General features: G+C 50.6%; 1 protein-coding gene and 1 long non-coding RNA gene across 2 annotated transcripts in view; one reads left to right on the forward strand and one right to left on the reverse strand.

The window, feature by feature from the left end:
• EFNA2 (ephrin A2) overlaps positions 1-19,976 on the reverse strand; it is a 218,835-nt gene that overhangs the window by 81,187 nt on the left and 117,672 nt on the right. The window lies entirely within an intron of this gene.
• LOC147673010 (uncharacterized) lies at positions 7,516-9,476 on the forward strand. The gene is made up of 6 exons (XR_015302587.1): positions 7,516-7,692; positions 7,783-7,870; positions 7,959-8,063; positions 8,151-8,262; positions 8,647-8,757; positions 9,314-9,476. It is a non-coding gene; the product is annotated as an uncharacterized LOC147673010 (long non-coding RNA).

Consider the following 19,976-nt stretch of genomic DNA (forward strand, 5'->3'; position numbering starts at 1 on the left):
CAGTATTGGTGGGAAGCAGGGTGTGCAAGAGGGAGGAGGGAACAGGGGCAGTATGGGTGGGAAGCAGGGTGTGCAAGAGGGAGGAGGGAATAAGGTTAGTATGGGTGGGAAGCAGGTTGTGGAAGAGGGAGGAGGGAACAGGGTCAGTATGGGTGGGAAGCAGGATGTGCAAAGGGAGGAGGGAATAAGGTTAGTATGGGTGGGAAGCAGGGTGTGGAAGAGGGAGGAGGGAACAGGGTCAGTATGGGTGGGAAGCAGGGTGTGGAAGAGGGAGGAGGGAACAGGAGTCAGTGTAGGTTGGAAGCAGGGTGTGCAAGAGGGAGGAGGGAACACGGTCAGTATGGGTGGGAAGCAGGGTGTGGGTGAGGGAGGAGGGAAGAGGGTCAGTATTGGTGGGAAGCACGGTGTGGAAGAGGGAGGAGGGAACAGGGGCAGTATGGGTGGGAAGCAGGGTGTGCAAGAGGGAGGAGGGAATAAGGTTAGTATGGGTGGGAAGCAGGTTGTGGAAGAGGGAGGAGGGAACAGGGTCAGTATGGGTGGGAAGCAGGGTGTGCAAGAGGGAGGAGGGAATAAGGTTAGTATGGGTGGGAAGCAGGGTGTGGAAGAGGGAGGAGGGAACAGGGTCAGTATGGGTGGGAAGCAGGGTGTGGAAGAGGGAGGAGGGAACAGGGGTCAGTGTAGGTTGGAAGCAGGGTGTGCAAGAGGGAGGAGGGAACACGGTCAGTATGGGTGGGAAGCAGGGTGTGGGTGAGGGAGGAGGGAAGAGGGTCAGTATAGGTTGGAAGCAGGGTGTGGAAGAGGGATGAGGGAACACGGTCAGTATGGGTGGGAAGCAGGGTGTGGAAGAGGGAGGAGGGAACAGGGGCAGTATGGGTGAGAAGCACGGTGTGGAAGAGGGAGGAGGGAACAGGGGCAGTAAGGGTGGGAAGCAGGATGTGGAAGAGGGATGAGGGAACACGGTCAGTATGGGTGGGAAGCAGGGTGTGGGTGAGGGAGGAGGGAAGAGGGTCAGTATAGGTTGGAAGCAGGGTGTGGAAGAGGGATGAGGGAACACGGTCAGTATGGGTGGGAAGCAGGGTGTGGAAGAGGGAGGAGGGAACAGGTGCAGTATGGGTGGGAAGCAGGGTGTGCAAGAGGGAGGAGGGAACAGGGTCAGTATGGGTGAGAAGCACGGTGTGGAAGAGGGAGGAGGGAACAGGGGCAGTATGGGTGAGAAGCACGGTGTGGAAGAGGGAGGAGGGAACAGGGGCAGTATGGGTGGGAAGCAGTGTGTGGATGAGGGAGGAGGGAACACGGTCAGTATGGGTGGGAAGCAGGGTGTGGGTGAGGGAGGAGGGAAGAGGGTCAGTATAGGTTGGAAGCAGGGTGTGGAAGAGGGATGAGGGAACACGGTCAGTATGGGTGGGAAGCAGGGTGTGGAAGAGGGAGGAGGGAACAGGTGCAGTATGGGTGGGAAGCAGGGTGTGCAAGAGGGAGGAGGGAACAGGGTCAGTATGGGTGAGAAGCACGGTGTGGAAGAGGGAGGAGGGAACAGGGTCAGTATGGGTGAGAAGCACGGTGTGGAAGAGGGAGGAGGGAACAGGGGCAGTATGGGTGAGAAGCACGGTGTGGAAGAGGGAGGAGGGAACAGGGGCAGTATGGGTGGGAAGCAGTGTGTGGATGAGGGAGGAGGGAACATGGTCAGTCTGGGTTGAAAGCAGGGTGTGCAAGAGGGATGAGGGAACACGGTCAGTATGGGTGGGAAGCAGGGTGTGCAAGAGGGATGAGGGAACACGGTCAGTATGGGTGGGAAGCAGGGTGTGGAAGAGGGATGAGGGAACACGGTCAGTATGGGTGAGAAGCACGGTGTGGAAGAGGGAGGAGGGAACAGGGGCAGTATGGGAGGGAAGCAGGGTGTGGATGAGGGAGGAGGGAACAGGGTCAGTCTGGGTTGAAAGCAGGGTGTGCAAGAGGGAGGAGGGAACAGGGTCAGTAAGGGTGGGAAGCAGGATGTGGAAGAGGGATGAGGGAACACGGTCAGTATGGGTGGGAAGCAGGGTGCGGAAGAGTGCAGCGGAGCAGGGAACAGGGTCAGTATGGGTGGGAAGCAGGGTGTGAAAGAGGAAGGAGGGAACAGGGTCAGTATGGGTGGGAAGCAGGGTGTGGATGATGGAGGAGGGAACAGGGTCAGTATAGGTTGGAAGCAGGGTGTGGAAGAGGGAGGAGGGAACGGGGCAGTATGGGTGGGGAGCAGGGTGTGGATGAGGGAGGAGGGAACAGGGTCAGTATAGGTTGGAAGCAGGGTGTGGAAGAGGGAGGAGGGAACAGGGTCAGTATGGGTGGGAAGCAGGATGTGGAAGAGGGATGAGGGAACACGGTCAGTATGGGTGGGAAGCAGGGTGCGGATGAGGGAGGAGGGAACGGGGCAGTATGGGTGGGGAGCAGGGTGTGGATGAGGGAGGAGGGAACAGGGGTCAGTGTAGGTTGGAAGCAGGGTGTGCAAGAGGGAGGAGGGAACAGGGTCAGTATGGGTGGGAAGCAGGGTGTAGGTGAGGGAGGAGGGAAGAGGGTCAGTATAGGTTGGAAGCAGGGTGTGGAAGAGGGATGAGGGAACACGGTCAGTATGGGTGGGAAGCAGGGTGTGGAAGAGGGATGAGGGAACACGGTCAGTATGGGTGGGAAGCAGGGTGTGGAAGAGGGAGGAGGGAACAGGGGCAGTATGGGTGGGAAGCAGGGTGTGGAAGAGGGATGAGGGAACACGGTCAGTATGGGTGAGAAGCACGGTGTGGAAGAGGGAGGAGGGAACAGGGGCAGTATGGGTGGGAAGCAGGGTGTGGATGAGGGAGGAGGGAACAGGGTCAGTATGGGTTGGAAGCAGGGTGTGAATGAGGGAGGGGGAACAGGGTCAGTAAAGGTTGGAAGCAGGGTGTGCAAGAGGGAGGAGGGAACAGATTCAGTATGGGTGGGAAGCAGGGTGTGGAAGAGTGCAGCGGGAGGAGGGAACAGGGTCAGTATAGGTTGGAAGCAGGGTGTGGAAGAGGAAGGAGGAAGGAGGAAACAGGGGCAGTATGGGTTGGGTGCAGGGTGTGGAAGAGGGAGGAGGGAATAGGGGCAGTATAGGTGGGAAGCAGGGTGTGGAAGAGGGAGGAGGGAACAGGGGCAGTATAGGTGGGAAGCAGGGTGTGGAAGAGGGAGGAGGGAACAGGGGCAGTATAGGTGGGAAGCAGGGTGTGGGTGAGGGAGGAGGGAGATGGGAGCTGATCTCTGGGTGGGGAGGGGGGTGAGCTCTGATCCGTAGAATCTGGAAGGAGAGAGGGGCCTGGCTAAGACTGCCCTTTAGGAAGGGAGCCCTCCTAGAAGAATCTTGAAGGTGGGAAGCACAGGATGGGCTGAGGAGGGCACAACCTGGAATAATCTAGAGGAAGGGGGGGCACAGTCTGGAATAATCTAGAGGAGGGGGGCACAGCCTGGAATAATCTAAAGGAAGGGGGGCACAGCCTGGAATAATCTAGAGGAAGGGGGCTCAGCCTGGAATAATCTAAAGGAAGGGGGGCACAGCCTGGAATAATCTAGAGGAAGGGGGCACAACCTGGAATAATCTAGAGGAAGTGGGGGCACAGTCTGGAATAATCTAGAGGAGGGGGGCACAGCCTGGAATAATCTAAAGGAAGGGGGGCACAGCCTGGAATAATCTAGAGGAAGGGGGCACAGCCTGGAATAATCTAGAGGAGGGGGGACAGCCTGGAATAATCTAAAGGAAGGGGGGACACAGCTGGAATAATCTAGAGGAAGGGGGGCACAGCCTGGAATATTCTAAAGGAAGGGGGGCACATCCTGGAATAATCTAGAGGAGGGGGGCACAGCCTGGAATAATCTAAAGGAAGGGGGGCACATCCTGGAATAATCTAGAGGAGTGGGGGCACAGCCTGGAATAATCTATCGAGGGCTGATGGTCTGATGTCCTTTTTTTCTGTCCATCACCATCGGTGGCCACTTTTGATGACCATCCTCCAAACATCTGGTGCATTTAGGGGGGCCTTGTGAGGGCAGGTCCACTGAAGGCACAGAGACCCCCGCTGGGCTGGCCGTCTTCGGTACATATGGCGGGTGGAGTCCATCGGGGTTGTGCTTGTAATGTTCTCCGCCACCTTGATGGCTGCGGGGCCACCCACCCCCAAATAAGGCCCTAAATCACCAGAGTGATGGAACAGGCTTATCTTCATCATGGGCAATAGCTTGCTTAATCTCCACAATGGCCCCAGCAGCGCTTGGATGCCTGGCTTCACCTTGGGGGTGCCCAGGAGTGGACATCTCACAAGAAAGCCAGGAAGGGTTCCACAGCGGTATGTTCAAGAAGACAGAACCCATACACAGTCAGGATTCCCTGTCTATTAGATAGTTGTATTTCTCACACTGTTTTTGCCGTGCTTAATCTTGATAGTCTTAGAAAAGGTATGGTAACCAGCGGTAGTTCCACATCAACTGTAGGTTGCTGTCCGCTGGAATCCTGACTGTGTATGGGTTCTGTCTTCTTGAACACTTCTCGTCAGGACAAAGAGAAATTACCATAATATGCTGTTTTTGAGGAAATCTACCATGATGTACTGATTTATGATTACCAATTTACATTGAAGCCCTGAAGAAGTCTCATTGTCAGAGACGAAACGCGTTTGCTGGCTAAGAAGGAAATCCATTTGTGTTCTTGAATTTTTCTTGTGTTGAAACACTACAATAAAGAATTTTAATAAGAAAATCTGCAAGAATTCGGACTTTTTTCACAAGATCGTGCACTTTTATATGTACTGTGGACATTTGAAACTATAAAGACAATACCTTTTGGATGGGTGCTGATTTCTTATCATACATTGCCACCAAGTACTACTTGTTACTCCCCGCTTAAAAAGACCTAGATTAGGTGGGCGGTCCAATACGGTAAGAACTGCCCAGCTATGGAACTCCTTACCCGAGTTCATAAGGAAGGCCAACTCAGAATCAGACTTCCGTAAACTCCTAAAAACCTGTTTTTTTAGTCTCCTCTAGCACCTGTAGCGTTTAGCAGCCTGCTTCCTCCTCCTGTACTCCACACCTAGCGCCGGGACACCTCTGCCGGGGGTAGCTGTGCGCTCTATAAACTTCTAAATAATAATAATATAATAATGAAACGAGAGTGAGGCTGGCTCCCGCATCCCCAGCCTCATCAGCAGCCTCATCAGCAGCCTCATCAGCAGGCTCCTCACACAGGAAGCTGCTCATTATGGGAGGGGGCGGGGACTGCAGTCCCCACAGACCCCCCAGCCCCAACCCTGCCCCTGGCAAGGTAACTCTCAGGCTCTGCCGCGAATACCAAGCGGGGTGACCCGGAACAGCTTCTGAGGCTCCTTGATTACCAGAGTCAGGGAGGATTAGACAATAATCTGCGTTGACATCAAACCCGCGCTTCCCGAGGGCTGACACGTGTGTGGAGTGACCCCGCATCAGATGCTCTAAACGATGCAGTTGTAGGAGGCAGGAGAAGAAAGAGTAAGGTGCGGGGTGAAGGGAGCCGTGCAGGAGGTGGATGGACAGAGGAGGGAAGAGTAGGGATACGCAAGGTGCCGGAGAGACGGAAAGGGAAGGAGGAAGGAGCTAGTCAAGTCAAGGCACCCTTTATTGTTTGATTAATTAAAATCATTACAATGTGCGAAGTGAAAAAAGAGCGATAAATTGGCTAGAGTCAGTACAGTGTGCACAATGCAAACACAAGAACAGAGCAATAAATTCATGCAAAATCATTGCAGAGTGCAAAAATACAAATGTTAAAAGCCTTAGATGGCAGTTAAAATCATTACAGTGTGCACAGAGCAAAGATGCAAAAAGGGCGATGGATTGGTGTATGTCCCAGCAAACTACTAAGTGCCTGAGACCTTCTTCAGGACACCCTCAACTCCCTGGAGGTATGTCACGGTCCGGTAGATGGATACCTGGTCTGCTGAGTGGAGGCAGGCCAGTCTGGCTTGCCTGCAGGGGCGCACCCCAAGCTGGTTCCAGAGAGGGTGCAGCCAGCATTGACGTAGGCTCGGGTGTGTACCAAGTCCCCATTCGAGAGGTCGCATAGTCGATAGGTCGGGTCTGGTGGCTTAGTGGACTAATGCATCCACTGCAGGGGCCTGTGTTCAACCTCATGGTCAGAGGTTCAAATCCTGGTAAAACCTACTTCTCGCAATACCCTCCTTCATTACAATAGTTTTCATCCGTCGGTACAGAAGAACAGTATACCCTTCAGCCAATTTTTAAGGCTGAGAAGGAACTGTACAAAATTGAATGATTACGACAAAAGAGCGATGGTGTTAAAAGAAAAATTTGAAGAGCGCGGCTACCCTCATAGACTGGTATGAGAATCGTTCAAACTGGCCAGATAGTATGACCGCCAACATCTTCTGCAAAGCACAAAACCAAATCGAGATGCAAATTTGGTGTTTGTGACTAGACATTCGCTATTAAACAACCAGGTGCGCCAAATATTGTACTCAAACTGGCATTTACTGAATGTGAACAAATCTGAAAAAGAAAAAATACCAAAACCTCTCTTTGCGTACCGAAAAAACAAGAACATCAAAGACATGGTGGTACGTTCACGCATGCCAGCTTTGAGAGAAGTTACACAGAGGAGCATTACTAGCAGTGACCCTGTAATTGGAAACTACAAATGTGGAACATGTAAGGTGTGTCCCCAAGCTATTGTAACAAAAGAAATCCAACATAATGGGGTCAGGATACAAACGAAGGGCATGACTAACTGTAAGACAAAAAATATTGTTTATTTATTAATATGCCCCTGCGAAAAATGGTACGTCGTCAAGTCATCGCGGTCCCTATGTACAAGAGTAACTGAACATAAGTCGGCGATACGGACAAGAAAAATGAATGCACCCTTAGTGATGCATTTCATAGAGAATAATCACAGACCAGAGGATATCCGCTGGATGATCCTGGAAAAATCTGAGGCTAGAGAAGGGTTATGTACCGATAAAATCCGTAGAAAACGTGACATTTTCTGGATTTTTACTCTGGACACAGTAAAAAAAAAGGCCTTAACCTGGAGATCCCGTGGGAGCAAGCAATTATATAATTGAGCAGTCTCCAATAAACCGGATAGCTATAACTCACTGAGAATATAGGTCGAGGTGCGATTAGAGGAACTGTAACAACTGGACTGAATGACACGGTTGCTGTATTATATTACTCTTTTCCTGAAAACGTGAATTATTTAAGACTGGTACTGTGAGACTGAAGTAGTAACGATATAACAGTATAGGCTGGCTAATTGCCACAAGTCAGAATTTTCTATATTGGCCGCCTATACGATCATGAGGCGAGTTGCAAAATGAGAGTTATGTGAGAATTGTCATATTGAATATTGCTAGTTTGATTTCAACTTCTCTATAACATCTAAATGAATCAGATTAGCGCTATTTTTCGCACTTTTACCTACTCTGTGCTGTGAGTCCATCGTTTATTTTTATGACCATAAATCCGACTCAAGGATTTAAGAATGTCGTCATAACGAGTGCGCCGTTTTAGTACACAGCTGTTTACAATTACGGACAGAAACGCAGGCTCCTTTAACTATATATAGAGCAGGAATATCAGCTTTTCCTCGTCTCTCTACTCGGAGCCATCGGTGAGGTCTGTCAAAAGAACCCCCGTTACAAACAAGATTAGGAAAATACACAAGTAAGTTCTGCTACCCTCTGGATTAGAGAATTTCTGAGAACTACCTTTGAAGCAACTGCTAACAGAGAATGTTCTTGTCCCTAACCATAGGAATTAAAGACATTCCGATCGAAGCCTGAAAGCGCTGAAAGCATATATGAAGGCATTTAGAAGGCTCCGACCATTCACTGTTTTAAAGGTACATATTGTTTGTAACATATAACCTGCCGATTTTAAAGCAATTTAGACGATAAGGGTCACACTCCAGTATTTTCGTCTTGTTTCAGGAAATATTTACTCCCATTAAGACGGTGTGGGCTATGGCATTTGAAAGAAACAAGAAAATATCCAGAACCTGAAACAAAGTCAGGAAGTGTTCGAATTAAAATAAGGTAATAAGATATAATATATGAGAGCTTGCCTACGATATAGAGAAGAGATGCAAACCTTGGATATTTGATTTTCTATATCTGTTACAGGACTTTGTTTTTAGAGAATGACATTATATTGAGAAATCTACAGCAGGCCGGCTATGAGGGTACCACATCAACTAAGAGTATTAATATAATCGACCCAGGATCCTGCCTTTTGGTAAATATTAAAAGCAAGATATCAAAGGATAAAATAGAGAGTAAAGGAATATTTAATGTTTAGAGACTTATGTATCAAAGTCACTATGGTTAAATGTACGAAAGCGAACACTTACTCCTGTAACTTGTAGCTATATGCTTCTTTAGTATACCAACAAGGGGAAATGAAATTGACTGTTTTACAGAAAAAGGTTTTTGTTTTTGTTTTGAGCCTAGAGTTAAAAAGAAAACAATAGCTATACGATAATAACGTAGAGTATAGGGACATTAATAATACAGCTTAGGGTCCAAGATCCATACTTAACGAATTAAACAAAATAAGGTTAGTTTAAACAATGGCCCAGGTCAAATTTTTCATTTATAACTTTTTTCTCTCTCTATAAAGGCCTGTCGCGTAATCACAGGAGGCGTGTTTGAGAGAAGCTACTTGCCATATTCATTTCAAAAACTTGCATTGTCTAAAAAATCAGCTAAGACGACTAACACTAAGGATATAGTAAGTATAAACATCTCTTCTTGTGTATAAAAAGAACCTAAAAAAGGCAAAGGGTAATATTAGGTTCCGACAAAAAATATAGAGCACTGAAGGATTTAATATTAGGACGTGATGTTATGACTTTTACATATCTGACCTCTCTTTGTCAGTAAATTAGCCCTGACTTTTTTTGCTTCTTGGTTTTGTGTTCTCTACTCTATCTATTCTATAGTCAGGCATTGGCTTTCTTTAGAACAGCACGTTTAGGTATAAGTTGTAGATGCATGTATATAATGATGATCTGTAAAGTAGGAAATGTCACATAGGTAAAAACGGTATACAATAGATTAAAACAAACTTTAAATATATACACAATATGCGAATATAAATGGTATAACACCAGTGTGCATAAATCATGAGAAGTTAGCTGCGAAAGAATCATGTGTAATAAGAACCTCTTGGATGATAAATGTAACTATTGACCCACTTTTTTAGGTGATTGTTAGTAGACTGTATAAAATTAAGTAGCGACTGATGCATCTCCTTTTTTTTTTATCTTTGCACTCTCTTTTTATAGTGTTGTGTCTTGTATTATTTCTTGCGAATGACGGTCACCTGAGGAAGGCAGTTGCCGAAACGCACGTAGTCAAATTCCACCGCTTTGCTTACTTCAATTCTACACTGACCAAATAATTTGTGTTTTCTTCTTTATGTGTGTTCTAAGTGTATGTATATGTAATGTGTTAAAAATATAATGAATATGAATATGAAATGATTTATACTATCAAATCTAAAAATGAAAAATAAGATATTTATATATAAAAAAAACTTGAAATAAAATATTTATATACCTCTTTTAACTATTTGGTCATGAATCATTAGTTATATGTATATGGTCGCTATTGTCTAGATTTTCACCTAAAAAAGAGTAGGCATTCACTAATTGCATGTTTGCTATAGTTTCTTACTTTCCCAGATTGTGACATTTGAACCCTACGTATAGCAAACTTAGAAATATAGGGGTCCCCTGTTTTTCAAAAAGTCAAATCCTGGCGGGTCCACTCAGCCTTTCATCCCTCTGACGTCAATAAAATGAGTACCATTGAGTTGGGTAACATAAACATCTGTTATTCAGTGCCTTGTGACCCATGGGTGATAAGGGCGCTTTACAAATACACCTGTTATGTTTCCCTTCTACCCTCAGCCAGGGCTTGTCATGCGAGTTCGAGGGCATGATCCCACAGCGATACTTCAAATATTTGTCTTTCATCCTACAATTTAGAACTCATCCCAGGTATTTCTGTGGTTTCAGGTTATTATAGGTGTTTCATATTGTCCAGGCAAGAGAGCGTTTTTCTAGGGTTGCCCTGTCTTCTAGGGATGATAATATTTTAGAAGTTTTATTAAGGGCTCTTCGAAACGTCACATAGCTCGCCGCAGCCGGCCATGGTTCTGCTAGCCCGAACAGGTCAATCGTTTCACCGAGATAATCTCTCACTGGTGAGTGTGATCTTTCAGACATTTCCTCCCATGTGTGATAGTTGATGGTATCTCCTCTGGAGATTTAAGCCTGTAGAGTGTGATGGCAAATACTGCTCGCCCGGCAAAAGACTGTTTTGTTGCCCGAACTCCCGCCTGATCTGGACTGATGAGGTGTAACGGGGTAACTGGAAAATGTGTCTGTACATTTTTGCAATCGTAGTGTGCAGAGTTTGTGAGCCTCTGCCCGGTCAAGCTTCCCTTCCATGGTCGAGTGGGGACCGCGCCTGCGCTGCCGATTTCTAAAATCGGGCTGAACCATCCCTTTCTTTTGATTTCTTCCTAGTGTGGTTTAAAGGAGCCGCTGCTGTCGTATAAGAGGTTGAGATATTTACATTCTCTTGTTCATCGACCTTTTTACCATCAAGAATCCAACTGGTCTTTGTTTTGGATCTGCTTCTGGAGAGAATCAGGATTTCTGTCTTTATGTTATTTATTTTTAATCCTTTCACAGACGAATATACTTGGGTGGCCCAGAAGACGCTGCATGCCAACGCTGGGCCCCGCTGAGGAGCACCAGATCGTCGGCGTTGAGAAGGTTGGATGGTTGCATTGACTCAAGTTTGGAGCATTGAGTTTACAGAGGACTGGGGACAGGTCTGCCAGCAATAGGTTAAATAATGTGGGGGTCAGAGCACACCCCTGTTTGAGTCCGCTGGTTGTTGGAATGGCCGTTGATAAGTTGGCTCGCTCCCGAGTTTGATTCTAACCCAGAGCCGGGGTGAGCCAGGTTCTTTCCAGAGCCTGTCAGTTTACACAGTCAAAGGCAGATGGGTAGTCGATGTAGCAGAGATAGAGAGGGAGTTTGGCACTTTTCGAGGAGTCGAGGATAAGTGACAAAGCCATCATGTTTGTCGAGGTTCCAGTTTCTCTTGTGAAACCTGTTTGAATAAGCGGGATAATTTAATTTAGGGTAGCCCACTCGAGGCGGGGCACCAGCAGGATCCCGGCATGATATTTCGCCTCGCTGTTAAGTTGGGCTATCAACCTGCAGCTTGCCGGCTCTAGTTTCTTACCTCCTTTAAAAACAGGGGAGATGATAGAGCCTGGAGATGATGGAGCCTGGAGATGGTTACTATATACTAGGGACTGACAAGGGTACCCCAGTATCCAACCTGGAGTGTACCTAAGTACATGACATTACATTTTAAGGAGAAAGCATATAGAATGGGTCCTGATTAGCAGGGTCCAGTCAGACTAGTCAAAAACAGCATTACATCAAGCATAAAGTGCAGGTAGCCATAAGAGGCGGATCCTTCTTTCCTCCACATCACCATGAGTCCAGGTACCCTGCGCCAGGGTCCTCATGCCCCACAGCCCTCTGCACCCCATTTACCCAACTCTCCCGGTTTCCTTTACCCCAGCTTGTGCTCCCCCAGTTCCCACGCCCCTTCATTTCCACTGCTTCTCCATCTCGCCTTCTCCCGCATGTGCCCCCCAGTTCTCCTGCTCTCCCAGCGACATCCTCCCCAAACTCTGTGCCCACGAGTTCCCATTTTCCCACAGTTACCCTTCTCCACAGCCCCCACTGAGGTTCTGTGAATTCTGAACCCGTTTCATAAAGGTCATGGTTTCGTTACGAATTTGATAGTAGCGAACCGTAACTAGTGAGTGCGGCAAGTACGAGTGTTTTCGCCATGTTACACTGATGGATTCACTACGTATTTAGGGATTTCGTTCTGAACCCTCGGGTTCCATTTTGTGCATGGCAGCCATTTTGTGGTTGCCCTCACATAGGCCGATGACTACGGCCGAACGAGTCTTTAGTACACGTACACGTTAACTGACTTCTGAATGACCTGAGCGAACTGACCCCGTTGCCTGAAGCTAACCTTGTTAGCTTGTCCGGTAGTTGATCGAGATTAAGGATCAAAGAACAGGACATTGTTGAGTTTATTGCACACGCACACACCCTTTATCTTGCTTCTCATCTGTTTCTGTTCCTTCCTTTATGGCCTATTTATGGTGTGGGTTGTGGTCTTTTATTATGGGTTTGTCCGGCCTGTTCGAGAAAGAATGTTGAGCTTTCCCGTGTAATTGATGGTGGGCTGAACAACTGAAAAGTGGGTTTGTCGTCATGCGATACCTTTTGCAAAGTTACCTATGATTGGACAATCTGTAACTAGTGGGTGTTTGTCCGAAATGTGATTTTTAGCATAAAAGACGATGTCTCGCAATACGAAAACTGAGCAGTCTCTGACAAACCTACTTGTGTCGTACTTCGTAAACTTCTGTTCCTGGTTGCAGCCAATAAATTTGATCTTTGACGTCACCGAGAAGTATCCTGTGTCTCTGTATTCTAAGACAGGTGAACCCGAAGACTTTGGGCGTGCCCCTGGCGCCGCTGGGTTCTAAAACCCGGTTCTTCACCACCCGCTCCTCCGTCCCATGCTCCCACAGACCCTGCTGCTGTCACAATCTCTGTTCTTCAGTCCTCTGACCCTCGCTCCTCAGTCCTCTCCACCCTCCCACGAGTGCCAGATCTCCCCTCCCAGCTCTCCCCCCTGCTCTCCCACCCCTGCTCTCCCACCTCTGCTCTTCCACCCCTGCTCTCCCACCTTACTCTCCCAACCCTGCTCTGCTCCCCCACCCCTGCTCTCCCCTCCCTGCGCTCCCCTCCCAACTTCCCACTCCTGCTCTTCCACCTTACTCTCCCACCCAAGTTCTCCCACCCCTGCGCTCCCAGCCCTGTTCTCCCCTCCCAGCTGTCTTACCCTGCTCTCCCACCCCTGCTCTGCTCTTCTGCTCTGCTCTCCCACCCCTGCTCTGCTCTGCTCTCCCACCCCTGCTCTGCTCTCCCACCCCTGCTCTGCTCTGCTCTCCCACCCCTGCTCTGCCCTGCTCTGCTCTCCCACCCCTGCGCTGCTCTGCTCTCCCACCCCTGCTCTGCCCTGCGCTGCTCTGCTCTCCCACCCCTGCTCTGCTCTTCCACCCCTGCTCTGCCCTGCTCTGCTCTGCTCTCCCACCCCTGCTCTGCTCTGCTCTCCCACCCCTGCTCTGCTCTCCCACCCCTGCTCTGCCCTGCTCTGCTCTGCTCTCCCACCCCTGCTCTGCTCTGCTCTGCTCTTCCACCCCTGCTCTGCCCTGCTCTGCTCTGCTCTCCCACCCCTGCGCTGCTCTGCTCTCCCACCCCTGCTCTGCTCTTCCACCCCTGCTCTGCTCTGCTCTCCCCTGCTCTCCGCGACCAATGCTGCTGGCGCTCTGTCTGTCTGCATTGAATCGATGCCTCCTCACTCTCGTGGAGGAGGCCGAGCCCAAGGACCCCCCCCCCCGCGCGCCCTGAATGGATTAGCATTGGAATAAAGAGAGCCTCCAGGGCTCGATGATAAAGCGCTGGGTGGGGATCGATCTAACTTCAAGGCACTTTCTAGCAGCCGAGTTTCTCCTCCCTTCGAGCAGCGAGGCGTGCTCCAGACCCACCCTGGTAGAGGGAAAAGTGACGTAGCCTGAGGGGGGGGGGGGGGGGGGGGGGGGGGGCGCTCACACTAACGGACACGGGTGACGCTTGTGGGAGGACCTTGAACCGCAGTTTGAAGAGGGGCCTTGAACCCCAGGGTGACGTGGGCCCCTGGACCCCAGGATGAAGGTGGGACCCTTGAACCCCAGCGTGAAGCGGGCCCCTGGACCCCAGGATGAAGGTGGGCCCCTGGACCCCAGCGTGAAGCGGGGACCCTTGAAACTGTTGTACCCTGCACATAGAGACACTGGAAACCATGTTGTATATTTTATGCCTTCTTTATTGGTTCCAGTTCAGGGTCGTATCAATCTCTGTTTCCCCAGCTTCAGTCAGGTACTAGCCATGCACCGGCCCCACCAGGAGCAGCCTGCCTGCTTCTCAGCCCACCGCCAACTGTACCCACTCATCCACTCATCCACCCGGGCACCCGGGCACCCGGGCATTCCATTCATCACAGTCACATAAACATTCCGCTACCATCTCTCACTCTGGCTGAGCAGCGAGGAGGACCGAGGCTGATTACACATAAATGTAACACTCAAACACAACAGAAACAGAAACCCAGAGTAATGTAGGGGCACTTGAACCCCCTCGTGAAGGTTGGCTCTTGAACCCGGTGTGTGAAGGCAGGAACCTCCAACACCAGTGTGAAGGTGGGACCCTTGAACCCCATAGTGATGGCTGAGCCCTTGAATTCCAGTGAGTGAAGGTGGGGCTCTTGAACCCCTGTGTGAGCACAGGGCCCTTGATATCCAAGCTGTGGGCGGGACCCTTTCCACTACTTTGAAGGTGGCACTCTTGAAATCCAGGGTGAAGGCGGGACCCTTGAGCCCCATTGTGAAGGCGGGACCCTTGAATCTCTGTGTGAAGGCGGGACCCTTGAATCTCTGTGTGAAGGCGGGACCCTAGAACCCAGTGTAAATGAGGGTCCATTGAAACCAGTGCGACGGTGGGACCCTTGAGCCCCCATGTAAAGGCGGACACTGAACCCAGTGTGAAGGTGGGAATTTTGAGCCTCAGTGTGAATGCTGGTCTTTGAAGCCGTGTGTATGAACGTGAAGCTGTAGAATCCAATTGGAATGCAGAACCCTTGCACCCTGTGTGAAGGTCGGACCCTTGAGCTCAAGTGTGAAAGCTGGACCTTGTTTCTGGCAAATGACTTCATTGACGTCAATGGAAGTGCGATCCCACTGAAGTCAATGGAGGTGCGATCCCACTGAAGTCAACGGAGGTGCGATCCCACTGAAGTCAACGGAGGTGCGATCCCACTGAAGTCAATGGAGGTGCGATCCCACTGAAGTCAATGGAGGTGCGATCCCATTGAAGTCAACGGAGGTGCGATCCCACTGAAGTCAACGGAGGTGCGATCCCATTGAAGTCAACGGAGGTGCGATCCCACTGAAGTCAACGGAGGTGCGATCCCATTGAAGTCAACGGAGGTGCGATCCCACTGAAGTCAACGGAGGTGCGATCCCACTGACGTCAATGGAGGTGCGATCCCAATGAAGTCAATGGAGGTGCGATCCCAATGAAGTCAATGGAGGTGCAATCCCACTGAAGTCAATGGAGGTGCGATCCCACTGAAGCCAACGGAGGTGCGATCCCACTGAAGCCAACGGAGGTGTGATCCCACTGAAGCCAACGGAGGTGCAATCCCACTGACGTCAATGGAGGTGCGATCCCACTGACGTCAATGGAGGTGCGATCGGAGGTGCGATCCCACTGACGTCAATGGAGGTGCGATCCCACTGACGTCAATGGAGGTGCGATCCCACTGAAGTCAAAGGAGGTGCGATCCCACTGAAGTCAATGGAGGTGCGATCCCACTGAAGCCAACGGAGGTGCGATCCCACTGAAGTCAATGGAGGTGCGATCCCATTGAAGTCAATGAAGGTGCGATCCCACTGAAGTCAATGGAGGTGCGATCCCAATGAAGTCAACGGAGGTGCAATCCCACTGACGTCAATGGAGGTGCGATCCCACTGAAGCCAACGGAGGTGCGATCCCACTGACGTCAATGGAGGTGCGATCCCAATGAAGTCAATGGAGGTGCGATCCCAATGAAGTCAATGGAGGTGCGATCCCAATGAAGTCAACGGAGGTGCAATCCCACTGACGTCAATGGAGGTGCGATCCCACTGACGTCAATGGAGGTGCGATCCCACTGACATCAATGGAGGTGCGATCCCACTGACATCAATGGAGGTGCGATCCCGCTGACGTCAATGGAGGTGCGATCCCACTGAAGTCAACGGAGGTGCGATCCCACTGACGTCAATGGAGGTGCGATCCCACTGACGTCAATGGAGGTGCGATCGGAGGTGCGATCCCACTGACGTCAATGGAGGTGCGATCCCACTGACGTCAATGGAGGTGCGATCCCACTGAAGCCAACGGAGGTGCGATCCCACTGAAGTCAATGGAGGTGCGATCCCACTGAAGTCAACGGAGGTGCGATCCCACTGAAGTCAACGGAGGTGCGATCCCACTGAAGTCAATGGAGGTGCGTTCACACTGAAGCCAACGGAGGTGCGATCCCACTGAAGCCAACGGAGGTGCGATCCCACTGAAGCCAACGGAGGTGCAATCCCACTGACGTCAATGGAGGTGCGATCCCACTGACGTCAATGGAGGTGCGATCGGAGGTGCGATCCCACTGACGTCAATGGAGGTGCGATCCCACTGACGTCAATGGAGGTGCGATCCCACTGAAGTCAAAGGAGGTGCGATCCCATTGAAGTCAATGGAGGTGCGATCCCACTGAAGCCAACGGAGGTGCGATCCCACTGAAGTCAAAGGAGGTGCGATCCCATTGAAGTCAATGAAGGTGCGATCCCACTGAAGTCAATGGAGGTGCGATCCCAATGAAGTCAACGGAGGTGCAATCCCACTGACGTCAATGGAGGTGCAATCCCACTGAAGCCAACGGAGGTGCGATCCCACTGACGTCAATGGAGGTGCGATCCCAATGAAGTCAATGGAGGTGCGATCCCAATGAAGTCAATGGAGGTGCGATCCCAATGAAGTCAACGGAGGTGCAATCCCACTGATGTCAATGGAGGTGCGATCCCACTGACGTCAATGGAGGTGCGATCCCACTGACATCAATGGAGGTGCGATCCCACTGACGTCAATGGAGGTGCGATCCCACTGAAATCAACGGAGGTGCGATCCCACTGACATCAATGGAGGTGCGATCCCACTGACGTCAATGGAGGTGCGATCGGAGGTGCGATCCCACTGACGTCAATGGAGGTGCGATCCCACTGACGTCAATGGAGGTGCGATCCCACTGAAGTCAAAGGAGGTGCGATCCCACTGAAGCCAACGGAGGTGCGATCCCACTGAAGTCAATGGAGGTGCGATCCCATTGAAGTCAATGAAGGTGCGATCCCACTGAAGTCAATGGAGGTGCGATCCCACTGAAGTCAATAAAGGTGCGATCCCACTGAAGTCAATGAAGGTGCGATCCCACTGAAGTCAAGGGAGGTGCGATCCCACTGAAGTCAATGGAGGTGCGATCTCACTGAAGTCAATGGAGGTGCAATCCCACTGAAGCCAACGGAGGTGCGATCCCACTGAAGTCAATGGAGGTGCGATCCCATTGAAGTCAATGGAGGTGCGATCCCACTGAAGTCAATGGAGGTGCGATCCCATTGAAGTCAATGGAGGTGCGATCCCACTGAAGTCAATGGAGGTGCGATCCCACTGAAGTCAATGGAGGTGCGATCCCACTGAAGTCAATTGAGGTGCGATCCCAATGAAGTCAACGGAGGTGCGATCCCACTGAAGTCAATGGAGGTGCAATCCCATTGAAGTCAATGGAGGTGCGATCCCACTGAAGTCAATGGAAGTGCGATCCCACTGAAGTCAATGGAGGTGCGATCCCAATGAAGTCAATGGAGGTGCGATCCGAATGAAGTCAACGGAGGTGCAATCCCACTGACGTCAATGGAGGTGCGATCCCACTGACGTCAATGGAGGTGCGATCCCACTGACATCAATGGAGGTGTGATCCCACTGACGTCAATGGAGGTGCGATCCCACTGAAGTCAAAGGAGGTGCGATCCCACTGAAGCCAACGGAGGTGCGATCCCACTGAAGTCAAAGGAGGTGCGATCCCACTGAAGTCAATGAAGGTGCGATCCCACTGAAGTCAATGGAGGTGCGATCCCACTGAAGTCAATGAAGGTGCGATCCCACTGAAGTCAATGGAGGTGCGATCCCACTGAAGTCAATGGAGGTGAGATCCCACTGAAGTCAATGGAGGTGCGATCCCACTGAAGCCAACGGAGGTGCGATCCCATTGAAGTCAATGGAGGTGCGATCCCACTGAAGTCAATGGAGGTGCGATCCCATTGAAGTCAATGGAGGTGCGATCCCACTGAAGTCAATGGAGGTGCGATCCCACTGAAGTCAATGGAGGTGCGATCCCACTGAAGTCAATGGAGGTGCGATCCCAATGAAGTCAACGGAGGTGCGATCCCACTGAAGTCAATGGAGGTGCGATCCCATTGAAGTCAATGGAGGTGCGATCCCACTGAAGTCAATGGAAGTGCGATCCCACTGAAGTCAATGGAGGTGCGATCCCATTGAAGTCAATGGAGGTACAATCCCCCTGAAATCAATGGAGGTGCGATCCTATTGAAGTCAATGAAGGTGCGATCCCACTGAAGTCAACGGAGGTGCGATCCCATTGAAGTCAATGGAGGTTCCCACTGAAGTCAATGGAGGTGCGATCCCATTGAAGTCAACGGAGGTGCGATCCCATTGAAGTCAATGGAGGTGCAATCCCATTGAAGTCAATGGAGGTGCGATCCCACTGAAGTCAACGAAGGTGCGATCCCATTGAAGTCAATGGAGGTGCGATCCCACTGAAGTCAATGAAGGTGCGATCCCACTGAAGTCAATGAAGGTGCGATCCCACTGAAGTCAACGGAGGTGCGATCCCACTGAAGTCAATGGAGGTGCAATCCCACTGAAGTCAATGGAGGTGCAATCCCATTGAAGTCAATGGAGGTGCGATCCCACTGAAGTCAACGGAGGTGCGATCCCATTGAAGTCAATGGAGGTGCGATCCCATTCAAGTCAATGAAGGTGCGATCTCATTGAAGTCAATGAAGGTGCGATCCCACTGAAGTCAACGGAGGTGCGATCCCACTGAAGTCAACGGAGGTGCGATCCCATTGAAGTCAATGGAGGTGCGATCCCATTGAAGTCAACGAAGGTGCAATCCCACTGAAGTCAACGGAGGTGCAATCCCATTGAAGTCAATGGAGGTGCGATCCCACTGAAGTCAACGGAGGTGCGATCCCATTGAAGTCAACGGAGGTGCGATCCCACTGAAGTCAACAGAGGTGCGATCCCATTGAAGTCAATGGAGGTGCGATCCCATTGAAGTCAACGAAGGTGCGATCCCACTGAAGTCAACGGAGGTGCGATCCCACTGAAGTCAATGGAGGTGCGATCCCATTGAAGTCAACGGAGGTGCGATCCCACTGAAGTCAACGGAGGTGCGATCCCATTGAAGTCAATGGAGGTACGATCCCACTGAAGTCAACGGAGGTGCGATCCCATTCAAGTCAATGGAGGTGCGATCCCATTGAAGTCAACGGAGGTGCGATCCCATTGAAGTCAATGGAGGTGCGATCCCACTGAAGTCAACGGAGGTGCGATCCCACTGAAGTCAACGGAGGTGCGATCCCACTGAAGTCAACGGAGGTGCGATCCCATTGAAGTCAATGGAGGTGCGATCCCATTGAAGTCAACGAAGGTGCAATCCCACTGAAGTCAACGGAGGTGCAATCCCATTGAAGTCAATGGAGGTGCGATCCCACTGAAGTCAACGGAGGTGCGATCCCACTGAAGTCAACGGAGGTGCGATCCCACTGAAGTCAACGGAGGTGCGATCCCATTGAAGTCAATGGAGGTACGATCCCACTGAAGTCAATGGAGGTGCGATCCCACTGAAGTCAATGGAGGTACAATCCCACTGAAGTCAATGGAGGTACGATCCCATTGAAGTCAATGGAGGTGCGATCCCATTGAAGTCAATGGAGGTACAATCCCACTGAAGTCAATGGAGGTGCGATCCCATTGAAGTCAATGGAGGTACGATCCCACTGAAGTCAATGGAGGTGCAATCCCATTGAAGTCAATGGAGGTGCGATCCCATTGAAGTCAATGGAGGTACAATCCCACTGAAGTCAATGGAGGTACAATCCCACTGAAGTCAATGGAGGTG

The sequence above is a fragment of the Lissotriton vulgaris genome, chromosome 12 (genome assembly GCF_964263255.1).
Source record: "Lissotriton vulgaris chromosome 12, aLisVul1.2, whole genome shotgun sequence".
NCBI lineage: Eukaryota > Metazoa > Chordata > Amphibia > Caudata > Salamandridae > Lissotriton > Lissotriton vulgaris.